Raw genomic sequence first — 16,649 nt, 5'->3', positions numbered from 1 at the left:
GGTTGACCCGAATAAACAAGGTCACGATGATGGCGGTTCCGGCAGTGATTCCCGCAGCAACACCACAAGCCCAAAGAACAGGGGGTGGCAGAGCTCAGCCACGGTGAAGCAGAGCCACTCAACGGCGACGAAGCTCAGCCCTTCGAATGGCAGTGGCGCGAGGCACAGCCCCTTCTCTTCAAGCTTGACGGTGACGCGCGAGACTCCTCCAGTGGCGGCAACGCGTGGCTTGATGGCGACAACCCTAGTAGCAGCGGCGGCAGGAGTGGCTTCTACAGCAGCACCCAGGCGCGGTGGGGACGCAGCAGAGGCTCCCTCCTCCACTGACTCTCGCGCAGCTCTTCCTTCTTCCCTAAACGGCGTCGATGGCGTCCTTCTTTCTCGGTGACAAGGACGGCGGTGGTGACGAGGCGGGCTGGATGGCGACGGTGATGGGATGGTGGCGGCGAAGCCCAGCATGCCGGCGCGACCTTCTTCCTCTCTTCCTCCCCTCCTCCGCGGCCTCTTCCCCTGCTTCCCCCTTTCTTTCTTTCTTTCATTTTTCTGATAGGTCTGCTGAAGGGATGAAGGGTTGCGGCTGAGTGTGATGAGGGGGCTAGGGTTGGATTTCATTTTTTAGAAAATTAGGGTTTGGTTAGTGTTCCGAGGGTTACCTGAAACTGGAGGTTGATCTCGGATGAGATCTTCTGTACTGGTCGGAGATGGCGTGTCCGGCTGGCGGGTGGCGGCCGGAGCTGTTGTGTCCGACTTGTTGGACTTGCTGCACTGCTGATCCTTGGCCACCGGAGGGTGGGGGTACCTGCAAGAGACTCCGATGCTTAAGTTAGCACGGGTATTAAGCAGGTTTTATGTAGAATCAGAGTATGAGTTATACCTGGGTGCTCTAGTTTATTTATAATGGTGTGATAGTGACCTTTTTAGATAAGATAAGTTAGTTATCTTTATCTTATCTTTATCTTTTGAGTTGAGGTCAGCTTATCTTCAAGGGAACCGCCTTTATCTCTATAGGCTCGTACGGCCTGTGGATTTGGGTCGTGTTCCTCTATTTGGGCCATTTATCGGGCTCTCCTGTTGATTTGGCCGACCTCTTTGAGAAGAGGTCAGTTGCTTTGTCGCCAGTCATCCCAGGTCGGGTAGCTCGACCCAGGGTATGAACAGTTAGGGATAGTTTAGGTAATTTCAAATAAAAATAGGGATAATGTAGTAATTAAAAATAATTTTAATCCAACATAATTACCTTTAAAGAAAATGCATTATTTGATCATAAATTACAAATTAATTTCAAGGAAATGCTCTAATTCAATAATTAGAGATAATATAATTAATTTTCTTTATTTATAAGTTTATTTTACCATTAATAAACTTTATAATTTAAATATAGAAATTATCTAATAATTATGAAATTAGATAAAAAAATCCAAATTTAATTATCAACACTTGATTTAATTAGTCTTAATAAAAAAATCTCTGAAATTAAAATCCTTAACGAATAAATAATTTGAAATTGACTCCTATTGAGATTTTCTAAAAGTTCCAGATTTTACACATCAAGGTTCAAACCACGTTCGAAAACTCTGAAGAAACCGTCAAAATCGTCACCCACACTCAAGAAAATCAATAAGAAAACTTCAAAATCTTCATCAAAAAACACCAAAGATTATTCAAGGAACTGTTTCATTAATCTTCGAAATTTTTCACTTTTCTCTTTCTCATTTTGAACACGAAACAATATCATCGTATTTTGGTTTATTAAGTAGATTTATTATGTGTTATTGGTTCAAAGTAGATATTACTATTCTCGTAAAACTGTTCAAGTCGGTGATAACTGTTTTACGTACTCTTTTGTGAATGGTTTAACACATTTTTTCATCTGTTTTTGTGAATGTTTGCATGTTAGAAAGTGAGTTTGTATACATATAAACTTTCGACTGTATTTCAAGTGAACTCAATCGAATTCGAGTGTGACTGGTGCTGTTGTGCTTGCGCTTGTAGTATCATTGTATACATGTTTGGTTGACTTAAATATCATTTTGAACTTATATAATACAGTTGTATGTGACTAGTAGTTGAGCATATATCACGCGTATTCAAGTGTAACTGGTACTGTTGTGCTTGTGCTTGCGCTTGTAGTATCATTGTATGCATGTTTGGTTGACTTGTATATGATTTTGAACGCATATAATTTCGTGTAATCTAAAAAATAATAAATATGTATATGAGTGGTGCTTGGGTGTGTGTGACTGGTATTTGGGTGTATTTGACTAGTATTTGGGTGTATATCAATCGAATTTGAGTGTAACTGGTGATGTTTTTATCTATTAACAATATTTTTTAATCCTTACCGTAAAAATGGCAAGCAAGAACCCAGTTGAAAAAAAATACAATGTAAGCACATATATTTTAGAGCCATTCGAGAAAGCGAAGCAATAAGATTGTCCAAGCCGTCTGCAACATTGTTGAGTCCATATTGTCAAATAGATTCAGATGATATTGACAAATTCGATTGCACCACTGATCCGCCATAAAAAAGGTTTAACTGCAAAAAAATAAACTCACATATTAGTAACACTATTAACAATAATAGACTCAATTACCTCACCCTATTTAAAGAACATCACTTTTACCTTGTTTAGAGCTTTCATTTTCTTTTTCTTTGAAGCAACTATAGTATGCAACTACAGCTATAGAATCATCATAAAAAATAAAAAAAAATCAGATTCATGACTCATCATCAAATAGAAACTAAAACAATTCAACTAAAACAATAAGATAATTCATCCTCGGTCAATTAAAAATAGTCAGAACACATAAATACACCCAAACTTTTCCACTTTACATCCAAATATTCCTGATTTAAACCCGAAAATATGATATAAAATACAACAGATTCACAGGTAAGATTCACAACGTTATTCACATCCAGAAATCATAAACTACTAACAAAAATATTAACTGGAATTGAACCTCACCTCAAAGACTTCATTGGATTCAAATTCAAAATCCACTTCGCTATGGTTGAGTTGACAATTTGAACTTGAATCATTCATTATTTGCAAAACGAATTCAGAGTTTGATTTCAATACGATTTCAGAGCTTGATTTAAAAAACAATAGAAATCGAGAAGAACGAAGAAAGAGAACGCAGAGAGAATGAACGAAAAATGCAAAGATAATTTGAAAAAGAAAACAAAATCCTTTAGAAAAAGGAAGTTACATATTCACGCGTTGATTAAAAAATCTGTTAAATTAGAAAGGCACGTGGAATAGACGTGAGAGAACATGCGCGTCTGGGGTGAAAGACTTGTATAACTTGTATGGTTAAAATGCTTGTATGTGGAGATTAATTCTTACTGCAATTAGTACAATACTATTATTTCATTTTTTTCCTTTTCAAAGTCCTTCTTTTCATTTTTTTTAATCTAAAAATTCATACTAACCAACAATAAAAACCAATGTATTGGGCCCAAGCCCTAAACCCCACCATCTAATCTCTCTTACTAGTTCACACACTTAACGTTAATTAATGGTGCTTCTTCCAAACGTATAATGAAAACATTAATGCAGCTCACAGCCAATCCAAAAATAGCGTCTCATGACACATTCATCTCAGCCATCCGGCTTAAATGCACAATTCATTCAATTGCATACATGCATTTATACTCAACCATGGATCACCATCCATCTCAGCCACCCGGCTCACGGTTCAATCCGAACTAGCCAATTTATCAATAAATACAGCCCTTCGGCTTAATTTCATAATTCATAATCAGCCATACGGCCCACAACTCATTCGGCAATCAGGCATAGTTCAATAGCATACACAGCCATTCCGGCTCATAACAAAATAGCACTTCCACCATTCAACATCATCAAATTCATACATCGGCATTTAAGCCATAAATCACTTTTCTCAATTCATTCACTTTGAAATCAAGTTTCTACTCTTTTCAGCATTGGCTTTAAAGATCTCATTTCTCAAATTATCTCAGGCTCATAAGCCACTTTTACTCAAAGTAAGTTCCCTTTTTAAAACAAAGCCGCTCTCAGCGTCCTCTTTCCGAGACTTCCAAAACCATGGAAAGTTAAAGATTCAATTTGGGAACAATCAAAATCGCCCATTCCACAATGGGATTTTATAACAAAGTTTCTCGGCAGAGTCCCAAGTCTTTAGGGGAGAATAACATAACTCACTTCACCAAATTTATTTAAAATCATTAAAACATTGGCTTTCCGATTTGAGTAGGAAAATAGAATCTAAGCCAAACCGAGTCACATAATCATTTACTTCTTTCAAAGCTGTTTCCTTTACTTAAGCAAAACCAACTTCAATTCCCATGATAAATTCTAGAACGTTTCAACTGTTCAAGGTTTGTTTTAGTCTTAGCATATCTCAAGGAAACCATTTCAGAAATCAACTCAATATCAACCGATTTAACTCATTTCTAAAGCTTTAAAGAATCGGTTTAGCAATAAATCATTTATCAAAACCAAATCAGTTAAAGCAACCCAGGCTGAATTTCAAGAGTATTCTATCTTTCACATCATCAAAATAATTGACTCAATTCAAACCAATCCTCGACGGATTAAACTCGTTTCAAATCTTTAAAAAATCAACTTCAAACATTACATTTCATAAGCCACACAACAATTCAGCCAAACCAACATCCATAGTCATTCGAGTCAATCAAATAATACATAAGGCAGATACAATCACCAAATACACAATATCTCACATCAGTACCCATATGTAATAATTCCAATAATAAACTCTAGTTTTCGGAAAGCGCCCCTACCTCAAAACGCAATTCCATAATCCAAACATCTCATAGAGTCCTTTCCGCCTCATCCCGAACTGACGGCAACCAAAACCTCGGCTCCCAGTCACGTTCGCAATGACCATAGCAACACTAATCGCAACATACAATAATCAGGACTCGACCCCACATTATCAAAACTCATATTCATTAACCGAACACAACAGAATACTAACGCGAGGCTTTTCGAAACATAATCTCTTACCGGAATAACAACACGAAGCAGTTCCGATTTCGAACCGGCCCCGGCAACAGCTCCGGCGGCGGCCAGAAGCTCCGGTGGATCAACTATAAAGACCACGCAGCATCAAAACCTCCTCAAGATCCAAAATGACCGAAACCACAAATTAAAACCCTTACCGGCAGAGTTCTCTGGCGACGGCAGAGGCAGTTTCCTCCACTCTCCTCCATGATCAACCACGATGGAGGTGGAAGCTGGCAGAAAGGACAGTGGTTCCGACGGCGGCGCGGCTCCACCATCAGTGACCGAGAAGCGTGACAGAAGCGTTTTCCCCACTCAATGGCGCTCTCTTCTTCGAACTGGATCGGAGCAGACCTCCAGCAGTGGCGAGGTGGCAGCTTCGAACAGTAAGCCATGGCGGTGGGGGACTTCAGTGATGGTGGAAGGACAGCGGAGGGCCCGCGACGGCGGAGGCACGGCCGCAGAACAGAGACCCCCTTTCTGCCGTTCTCTCTCTCTCTCTCTCCTGCTCGGGCTTCTCTCTTCGGCCCTCCATGGATGGCGAGGACTCAGACTTCGCGGTGAGGAGGACGACGACGCGAGCATCACGGTGGCGGCGGCGAGCTAGTCGGCGACGAGGAGAACAGCGAAAGCCCCCCACTTGGTCTCTCCCTTATTCCGGCGCTACTCGCTGCGAACCTCCTCTCGTCGTGGAATGGCGGCAGCGGCGCGGATGACAACTTGCAGGCCTGGTGACGACAACGCGACGGCGGTGGTGAAGTCCGACGCGTCAACCACTAACACAAAATTGTTATAAAAAAAGTCATTTTACTTTTTCTTTCTCTTAGCATAATATGTTAAAGAGTTTTTATATAACAGAATGAGTCTCACTTTATCATCAAAGGTTTAATTTTATTCTGTAATACTTAAGACACAAGATTTTGCAATAATTTAGTATATTATCTTAAAAATATTTTTTTTCACCCTCTTATTAATGACAATCACAGAGAAGCAAAAATACATTCTGATAAATAAAAAATAGTAATCAGACTTTATAATTAGAAGAAGTAGCTAAAAATAGCCATATCTTGAAGAATACATGTAAAGGAGAAATTCTAGACTTGAACTAAAGCTACCTCTAATCACATGCACACCCAACACACAGGAAGCAGCTACCAAGGTCTGAAAAGAGCACCAACAATTGAAGAAACAATGAATTAAATAAACAAATTTGGGTTCCAATAAAAAGTTAGCACAAAATAAATTCTTAATGAATTTCAACAACCATAGCTAATTTTAATATGACGCAATTAAAAACCCAATGAAACCCACATAACCCATAAAAAAAGCTCGACCTGGTAATCTTGACTTCTTTTTCCATACAATTAGAAGATTCACATATGAAAAAGATTCACAATAAATCAATATTCAATGCAAAATTGAATCTATCGACAAAAGGCATAAAGATAATAACATTTCCAAAGCAACTTTAGAATATATTAATATAGTACTGAAAGTCTGAAAGAGTTCATGTCATAAATTTAATTTCAATTAGAAAACCTAGTTCTAACTCTCCACGTAATAAAACCTAACCTATTTTGGGTTGGGAAAAATCTGAATTGAAGCATAATCTAAAAGCACATAAGCATGTAGTGCATCCTCCAACATCACTTGACACATTCCATCATTCTTAAATTTAAAAATTGATATATTTTCTATGTCCTAGCGTCCCTATATAAAGCTAAAAGGAGATTTTAAAGTAATTAACTATTATTTTACAACCATCAAAACCTAAGCCTGCTCCTTCTAACAAATGGGTTAATTACCAAGCTTATCATTTTACTAAATAATTATTATCTAATCGATCAAAGAAGATAAAAAAAAGTCTAATTACCCTAATCACTGTTTGGCATTTTGATACCTAATTTTCAGATCAATAATTCAAAAATGAAAGGCCACCAAATTATCTATTTTAAACTATCATCAAAATAGTATAAAAGTTAAAGAATTATTTAATGCCATTAATCTTTTAAAAACCAGTTAATATTAAAAAAAATTCAGACCAAATTCAAGATTTACTCCAAAATAAGTAATGAATAAATGCAAAAATAAGATACTGTTTTGCAAATCAACCTAACATTGGCTTATGAAATCTTGCACAATTCACAAAAATTCTATGAGTTGCTCAATTAATAAATGAGAAAAAGGCAAATTATGCGATGGAAAGATAGCAGTAATACTTGCATGTATATTCTAAATTTTCTTACACAAAATGCTATTATTATAAGTCATAGATTTTGCAATGTCAAATGTCCTCTTAATCAAATTCAAACCAACCATGTAGTATGCATAATGCTTTAATAAAAAAAAAAATCATGTTGATACTAACTCTTTTTTAACCAAGAGCAATGCTGCATATGCACAAAGTTTTGGAATATTAATCAAATTTAATCAAATTCAATTTCGTATTAACTATTTTAACATGTAGCTAAGTTACCTTCATCAGTTTTGGTGTAAAAATCAAGGGCATATAAAAAAGCAAAAAAATTGAGAAAATAGCAATATAGCACTTTCTACTAAACAATAAGTAAATTAGATGAATTCAAAGGAATATATCATTTGAATATGTAAACAGACTCTTACATTTACAATAACGATAGCTATCACTTCGATGACAATAAGTAGTAGCATCATAATACACTTGTCAGTAGGAATCTATTGCCAAGAAAAGCATAACAAACAAAAGGGTTAGTCAATGAATGATTCATATACTATTGTAGGTGGAAAAAAAGGTTAAATTTTCAGAAATTGACTTGCCTACCAAGTTGCTTGGCCAATTTAGAGGCTCTCTTCCTTGAGAAATGAATAGAATCCAATTCCTCGATGACTTTGCTCATTTGTTCTATCTATTAAGGAGATATTACCATATTTAGTAGGTAAGTATATTGATTTAATTTGATGTGTGTATTAATAAAGAGGTTAAGCAACATCATAAGTTATACACCTGAGACTTTAGAGGTATTGCAGTCTCCATTCTAATATTTATGTCTCTTGAACAATCTGTTATTAGCAATGAACACACATAAATAGCTAGCAACAATGAAATTTTATAAGGATATTTCAAGAAATATATAATAAGTTTCTTTTCCCTGTCAATAGTTTAGTCTGTTTCATTCAACATTTGATACCCCTTATTAATTAGTTGTTTATTTGTCATTGCTGTAAAGATGCAGATGCATCATCATACATCTTCCACAATCTAACTTAAACAAAAATCATTCAACTTAATTAGAAAGCAAATTAAATATATTAAGGAGAGATGTCATCCTATTTCTATATGGATATATCTATAGCCCAACTATCTCCCTTTCCCTCCATATATCCCTATGTGTTATCTATTATGCAATACATTATTATCCCTTCTATCATTTTCAATAGAAGACATAGTATTCACATCGATACTAGCATTACTAACAACTGCAACAGCATCTACATTAAACATTAACCTGCACTTATTCCTATAAAGACCAAATATTTAGAAACAGCAAAAAAAAATGTTCAATTTTTTAACATAAACCCGTCACTGGAACTAAAGTAGTATGAAAAGCATAGTCTATTCACAAATATTAAACCTCCTAATTCCTAAATAGCTATATCTAATCAAGCAAATGATACTTCGATAAGATGATCCATCATGCACATCACAAGAAATATGTACATATAACCTTTCTGTAGCTAATGCACCTCATTGAACATTTTCCATCCAACACCAAATTTGTATTCATTCTTTTGGTCTTGGCTGTTGAATAGCTTAACGATAAAATAATTTTAAACTCTATTTGGCAGCCAATTACAATCCATCTACTCATGGCTCCAGTTTGGCAAAGGATCTTACTAAAACGAATTGGAACATATTGAAAATACAACAATAGATTAGTGACTTCTAATTCAAATAACTATCAAAAAGTTAGAAAGATTATAGAAATTATAATATTGCTACAACTGCAAAATTTTTAGAAAAATAATCATATCTCATATGTACAATTTAAATCGTGAATATGAAAATTTAGAATCCAAAATTTATTTCAAATCTTGTGTACCTTAATCAATATGTGAATTGAAAATATATAAAAGAAGAGACACATTAAAAATTCCCTTGTGTGCTTGTAAAGGAGAGAATGCTTGTTACTTTATTTTGCAATAAGAGGTTTGGAGAAAGAGGAGTGTGAAACGTAAGAAAAAATAGTTTGAGATTTTGAATTATTTGTATGTTTTGGAATGTTCGTTATTGAATGATGCATTATATGTAACTTTTTTTAATTGATTTCTAATAGGATTAAAAATTATAAATCTATTGATGAACTTAGTATATAAAATTTACCGTGTGTATTTTTTATATATAAATATTTTTAATTTGTAATTTATCAGTTTTAATATTAAATTAAAAAAAATAAAATATCAAAATAATTCTCTCTAAAATTTGTTACTTGTTAAACAGATGACCAATTAAATTCAATTCTTTATTCTTAGAGAATGTTTTAAGATTTTTTTAAAAAGAGAGGCCTTGATTCAATAAAATTGAATAGAAAATTAATAGATTATGATGTAAATATTCTTTCAATGCTTAAAAAATATTTAAGAGGAAAAAATGAATAAAAGAAAAAAATTAGTTCACCTAGAAAAGAGAATAATTTTAGTTTATTTCGGTTTTGTACCATTTCTATACTAATTAACTACCTTTCTTGTCTTTCATGAATATTGTGCAAGTCGATCAAATTAGATATTGTTTTCATTGTAATACTTTTTCTTCAAAATAGATAAATTAGCACAACTTTACCATAATTTAGATCATTACAAATATTAATATAATAGAATGACCTAACATAATGAGCAAAAATATAGGTGTCAAACTCTCCTTGAACACTCAAAAAATTTTTCAATATTTATTTCTTGAGCAAAAATAATAAAAGAAAATCAAAATTGATAAATAACATCTCAATGAATTTTGCCTCAACATATAAAATTACTGTAATCCTATAAATTGAGTAGAAAAAACAATCTTTGAAGGCCTTAGGTAGTAGCAGCAGCTCCCCTCTTCGTTGGTGCAGCTTCTGTGTTTAATTAGAATAACAATAACTTTTAGAGTCACACATAAAAAATATTTTAAAAAATACTAATAGCATGTTAAAATTCCTCTGAAACTAATAATAACCATCATCATAAAAGAAAGACAATGACATTAGCAATGATAGTTAAAATGATAAAAATGTCTAATGGAAAAATAAAAAAGGGAATTTAATCCAAAAAAAAAGTACCTTTCACCTCTATAGAGACTTTTAAAAACCATGATGAATGTCAATAGGTACTTTTGAATTTGGATAATTCTTTGTTTGGATTGCTTCTAGATTCACAACTCCCTAAATAAGAATAACTATGATTAAACCAAGGGGAACTGAATCTATTTATAAACAAATTCAAGTGGATAGAATGCTAGTAATGTATGATAGTGGAGCTTTAATTGTAGACAGAACCAAACCACCCTCTCTAATTTTATTGGCTGGACTGAAATAGTCAAGAGGCAAGTTTTAATTCTTTGTACGAATGGAGTACCACATTTTGATTTCTTGAGTTCTATTTACAAATATATTCTGTTAAAATCTCTACTTGTATTTTTGCTCCTTGGAATATAAATAAATGTCATAATTCATGACTACAATCAAATCCAATTGAATGTTAATCAAATTTAAACAAAGTCAACTTTGTATTAGCTACTTTAACATGCAACCAAATTACCTTCATCAATGTTATGATGCAGAAGTTGCCTTCCTACCAATATAAAAGGGAACACGTTATGACTAAATGTAATACCCAATTTCACTAGTTTGAATGAATATTGTCAAATTCTTTAAGCAATATAAAATGAGACATGTGAAAAATAAGGCTAAAATTTCTACTCAGCAGAGCTGAATAAACATTTAATGGTTCAAACATTCTCAGCAAAGCTTCAATGAAATTGAAAGAACGTACCAATATAAAAAGTTAAAACAAAAACATAATCTACTATTTTGTTACTTAGGCTGAGTTAACTGATTTGACTAACATGTATAAGGAAGCTGTCTCAAAAGCTAAATAGCCAAAGGATCAGCTTTAAATTGTTCAATATAGAAAAACTGCATAACAATTCAAGCACCTATGAAAATGCATTCATCTAAACCCTATAAAACAGTGAAATACCTTTCAAAGGAAAGCTTAAAAGAGAATGAGTCCGTTCATAAGAAGAAAGCTGCGAGTCCAACACTTTCAAAGGAACAACAATGGCATGAATCATATAGCATGCTAAATCAAACTCAATTCAAAATAAGTTAAGTAAAGCTTATCAAACGAAACTCAACCGAGACAAAAGTGGTGAATCCTTTCCTTTCAAAATTTTGAAAAATATCGAGATACATAATCAAATGAAGATGTGCATTGGAACTATAGTAAAATTACTAGAAAGTCAAATTGTAACTTAAGGTAAATGCAGTTCCATAAACCAATAAAAGCACAGGCGATGTATTAGAAATAAATAGTCATTAAACTGTATAAGAAATCTTCAAGTTCCACATGTGTAGATAAGTATATATCTAATTCAAACCAAGTATAATATGCACACCCAACCAATGTCACACAAATGCATATGATGCATGCCTGTCCCTAGTGGCTGATGATATCATCTGTCGGTTATCAAGCCAACCCGACGTGTCCGGTAGCTAACCCGGGCACAGTCTCTCTGTTGCGCATTAATATCATTAGAGGGAATATGTGCCCTGTCACCATTAGAGGGTATCTGCGCCCTGTCACCATTAGAGGGTATCGGTGCCCTGTCACCCTTACAACCAGAGAGAAAACACAAGCATACTCGCATACAACATTCATCTCAGCCATCCGGCTTAAATGCACAATTCATTCAATTGCATACATGCATTTATACTCAACCATGGATCACCATCCATCTTAGCCATCCGGCTCACGGTTCAATCCGAACTAGCCAATTTATCAATAAATACAGCCCTTCGGCTTAATTTCATAATTCATAATCAACCATACGGCCCACAACTCATTCGACAATCAGGCATAGTTCAATAGCATACACAGCCATTCCGGCTCATAACAAAATAGCACTTCCACCATTCAACATCATCAAATTCATACATCGGCATTTAAGCCATAAATCACTTTTCTCAATTCATTCACTTTGAAATCAAGTTTCAACTCTTTTCAGCATTGGCTTTAAAGATCTCATTTCTCAAATTATCTCAGGATCATAAGCCACTTTTACTCAAAGTAAGTTCCCTTTTTAAAACAAAGCCGCTCTCGGCATCCTCTTTCCAAGACTTCCAAAACCATGGAAAGTTAAAGATTCAATTTGGGAACAATCAAAATCGCCCATTCCACAATGGGATTTTATAACAAAGTTTCTCGGCAGAGTCCCAAGTCTTTAGGGGAGAATAACATAACTCACTTCACCAAATTCATTTAAAATCATTAAAACATTGGCTTTCCGATTTGAGTAGGAAAATAGAATCTAAGCCAAACCGAGTCACGTAATCATTTACTTCTTTCAAAGCCGTTTCCTTTACTTAAGCAAAACCAACTTCAATTCCCATGATAAATTCTAGAACGTTTCAACTGTTCAAGGTTTGTTTTAGTCTTGCAAGAATTCAGAATTCAAGGAGTACTTAAAACCTTTCTCAAAACATTTCAAAATGAAACTTGTCAATAGACAGTCAGGTCTTTTCAAAATCATTAAAACTCTTTAATTGAAACCCCCAAGTAAAATTCAAAGGCATAAACCCTTTTCACATTCAAATAGCTTTAAAACACAAGTTTCATCTAAATAACTTTCTCCTGAAAGAGATACAATGCCTTTCTTAAGAAGCAAGACTAAATCACAATTTCCTCTTTAATAATTCATTTCAAAAGTATGAATCATCCTTTTCTTAAGGATCAGTTCAGCAATAAATCATTTATCAAAACCAAATCAGTTAAAGCAACCCAGGCTGAATTTCAAGAGTATTCCATCTTTCACATCATCAAAATAATTGACTCAATTCAAACCAATCCTCGACGGATTAAACTCATTTCAAATCTTTAAAGAATCAACTTCAAACATTACATTTCATAAGCCACACAACAATTCAGCCAAACCAACATCCATAGTCATTCGAGTAAATCAAATAATACATAAGGCAGATACAATCACCAAATACACAATATCTCACATCAGTACCCATATATAATAATTCCAATAATAAACTCTAGTTTTCGGAAAGCGCCCCTACCCCAAAACGCAATTCCATAATCCAAACGTCTCATAGAGTCCTTTCCGCCTCATCCCGAACTGACAGCAACCAAAACCTCGGCTCCCAGTCACGTTCGCAATGACCATAGCAACACTAATCGCAACATACAATAATCAGGACTCGACCCCACATTATCAAAACTCATATTCATTAACCGAACACAACAGAATACTAACGCGAGGCTTTTCGAAACATAATCTCTTACCGGAATAACAACACGAAGCAGTTCCGATTTCGAAGCGGCCCCGGCAACAGCTCTGGCGGCGGCCAAAAGCTCCGGTGGATCAACTATAAAGACCACGTAGCATCAAAACCTCCTCAAGATCCAAAATGACCGAAACCACAAATTAAAACCCTTACCGGCAGAGTTCTCCGGCGACGGCTGAGGCAGTTTCCTCCACTCTCCTCCATGATCAACCACGATGGAGGTGGAAGCTGGCAGAAACGACGGTGGTTCCGATGGCGGCGCGGCTCCACCATCAGTGACCAAGAAGCGTGACAGAAGCGTTTTCCCCACTCAATGGCGCTCTCTCCTTCGAACTGGATCGGAGCAGACCTCCAGCAGTGGCAAGGTGGTAGCTTCGAACAGTAAGCCATGGCGGTGGGGGACTTCAGTGATGGTGGAAGGACAGCGGAGGGCCCGCGACGGCGGAGGCACGGCCGCAGAACAGGGACCCCCTTTTCTGCCGTTCTCTCTCTCTCTCCTGCTCGGGCTTCTCTCTTCGGCCCACCATGGATGGCGAGGACACAGACTTGGCGGTGAGGAGGACGACGACGCGAGCATCACGGTGGCGACGGCGAGCTAGTCGGCAACGAGGAGAACAGCGAAAGCCCCCCACTTGGTCTCTCCCTCATTCCGGCGCTACTCGCTGCGAACCTCCTCTCGTCGTGGAATGACGGCAGCGGCGCCGATGGCAACTCGCAGGCCTGGCGATGACAATGCGACGGCGGTGGTGAAGTCCGACGCACCGGCACGGCCTCCTCTCTCCTCTCCTCTTCTTCTCCTTCAATTGCTCTTTCTCTCTCCTCTGGCTTCGCGCTCGCCGGCAGTGCCGTTGGGGAACACAGAAACAGCGGCGGCGCCAAGTTCTTCTACCCTTTCCCCATTATGCCTTCCCTTATTTTTTCTTCGTTGTTTTCTTTCCCTCAAATAACCGTGTGTGTGTGTGTGTGTGTGTGTGTGTGTGTGTGTGTGTGTGTGTGTGTGTTTAGGTTAGAGGGGCAGCTGCTGCTGCTGGTTTAGGGAGGGGAAACGGGTACCGGGTTAGGGTTTCAGGGTTAGGGTTTTTCTTTCAAAAATTAGGGTTAGGGGCATTTTAGTAATTTCGAATAAAATTAGGGATATTATAGTAATTAGAAATAAATTCTAATCCATTAATAATAATGTATAAAAATACTATTTGCTCATCAATTTCATAAATTATTTTCAATAAAATGTCCCCACCAAATAATTAAAAATAATATACTTATTTTCTTCATTTTCCAAAATAGTAATATCAATATTCTAAAATATTAATTATTTAGTCCAAAATCATATAAAAATCCTTTTTATTTCACAACTACCAACTATATGATTTAAATATAGAAAATAATCCAATAATTATAAAATTGGATAATAAATCATAACTTGTCTCAAATTCAATAAATCAAAACTTGCCTTAATTACCTTTAATAAAATAATTTCTAAAATTAAGGCTATAAATAACCATATGATTTGAGACTTGATCATAATAAGACTTTTCAAAAGTTCTGGATTTTACACCAAACGCTTACATAGCCATAGAGTCAGAGGAAAATAGAATAGAGCAAGAATATATTAATAAATAAATCAAGAAATAAAGAAAGAAAGTAATCCCCACAAACAAAAAGAAATAACTGGAGATGCCACAAATATCAACCACTAACACAAAATTGTTATAAAAAAAGTCATTTTACTTTTTCTTTCTCTTAGCATAATATGTTAAAGAGTTTTTATATAACAGAATGAGTCTCACTTTATCATCAAAGGTTTAATTTTATTCTGTAATACTTAAGACACAAGATTTTGTAATAATTTAGTATATTATCTTAAAAATATTTTTTTCACCCTCTTATTAATGACAATCACAGAGAAGCAAAAATACATTCTGATAAATAAAAAATAGTAATCAGACTTTATAATTAGAAGAAGTAGCTAAAAATAGCCATATCTTGAAGAATAAATGTAAAGGAGAAATTCTAGACTTGAACTAAAGCTACCTCTAATCACATGCACACCCAACACACAGGAAGCAGCTACCAAGGTCTGAAAAGAGCACCAACAATTGAAGAAACAATGAATTAAATAAACAAATTTGGGTTCCAATAAAAAGTTAGCACAAAATAAATTCTTAATGAATTTCAACAACCATAGCTAATTTTAATATGACGCAATTAAAACCCCAATGAAACCCACATAACCCATAAAGAAAGCTCGACCTGGTAATCTTGATTTCTTTTTCCATACAATTAGAAGATTCACATATGAAAAAGATTCACAATAAATCAATATTCAATGCAAAATTGAATCTATCGACAAAAGGCATAAAGATAATAACATTTCCAAAGCAACTTTAGAATATATTAATATAGTACTGAAAGTCTGAAAGAGTTTATGTCATAAATTTAATTTCAATTAGAAAACCTAGTTCTAACTCTCCACGTAATAAAACCTAACCTATTTTGGGTTGGAAAAAATCTGAATTGAAGCATAATCTAAAAGCACATAAGCATGTAGTGCATCCTCCAACATCACTCGACACATTCCATCATTCTTAAATTTAAAAATTGATATATTTTCTATGTCCTAGCGTCCCTATATAAAGCTAAAAGGAGATTTTAAAGTAATTAACTATTATTTTACAACCATCAAAACCTAAGCCTGCTCCTTCTAACAAATGGGTTAATTACCAAGCTTATCATTTTACTAAATAATTATTATCTAATCGATCAAAGAAGATAAAAAAAAGTCTAATTACCCTAATCACTGTTTGGCATTTTGATACCTAATTTTCAGATCAATAATTCAAAAATGAAAGGCCACCAAATTATCTATTTTAAACTATCATCAAAATAGTATAAAAGTTAAAGAATTATTTAATGCCATTAATCTTTTAAAAACCAGTTAATATTAAAAAAAATTCAGACCAAATTCAAGATTTACTCCAAAATAAGTAATGAATAAATGCAAAAATAAGATACTGTTTTGCAAATCAACCTAACATTGGCTTATGAAATCTTGCACAATTCACAAAAATTCTATGAGTTGCTCAATTAATAAATGAGAAAAAGGCAA

The sequence above is a fragment of the Arachis ipaensis genome, chromosome B08 (genome assembly GCF_000816755.2).
Source record: "Arachis ipaensis cultivar K30076 chromosome B08, Araip1.1, whole genome shotgun sequence".
NCBI lineage: Eukaryota > Viridiplantae > Streptophyta > Magnoliopsida > Fabales > Fabaceae > Arachis > Arachis ipaensis.
The sequence above is the reverse complement of the archived record's forward strand: the minus strand, read 5'-3'. Positions refer to the sequence as shown.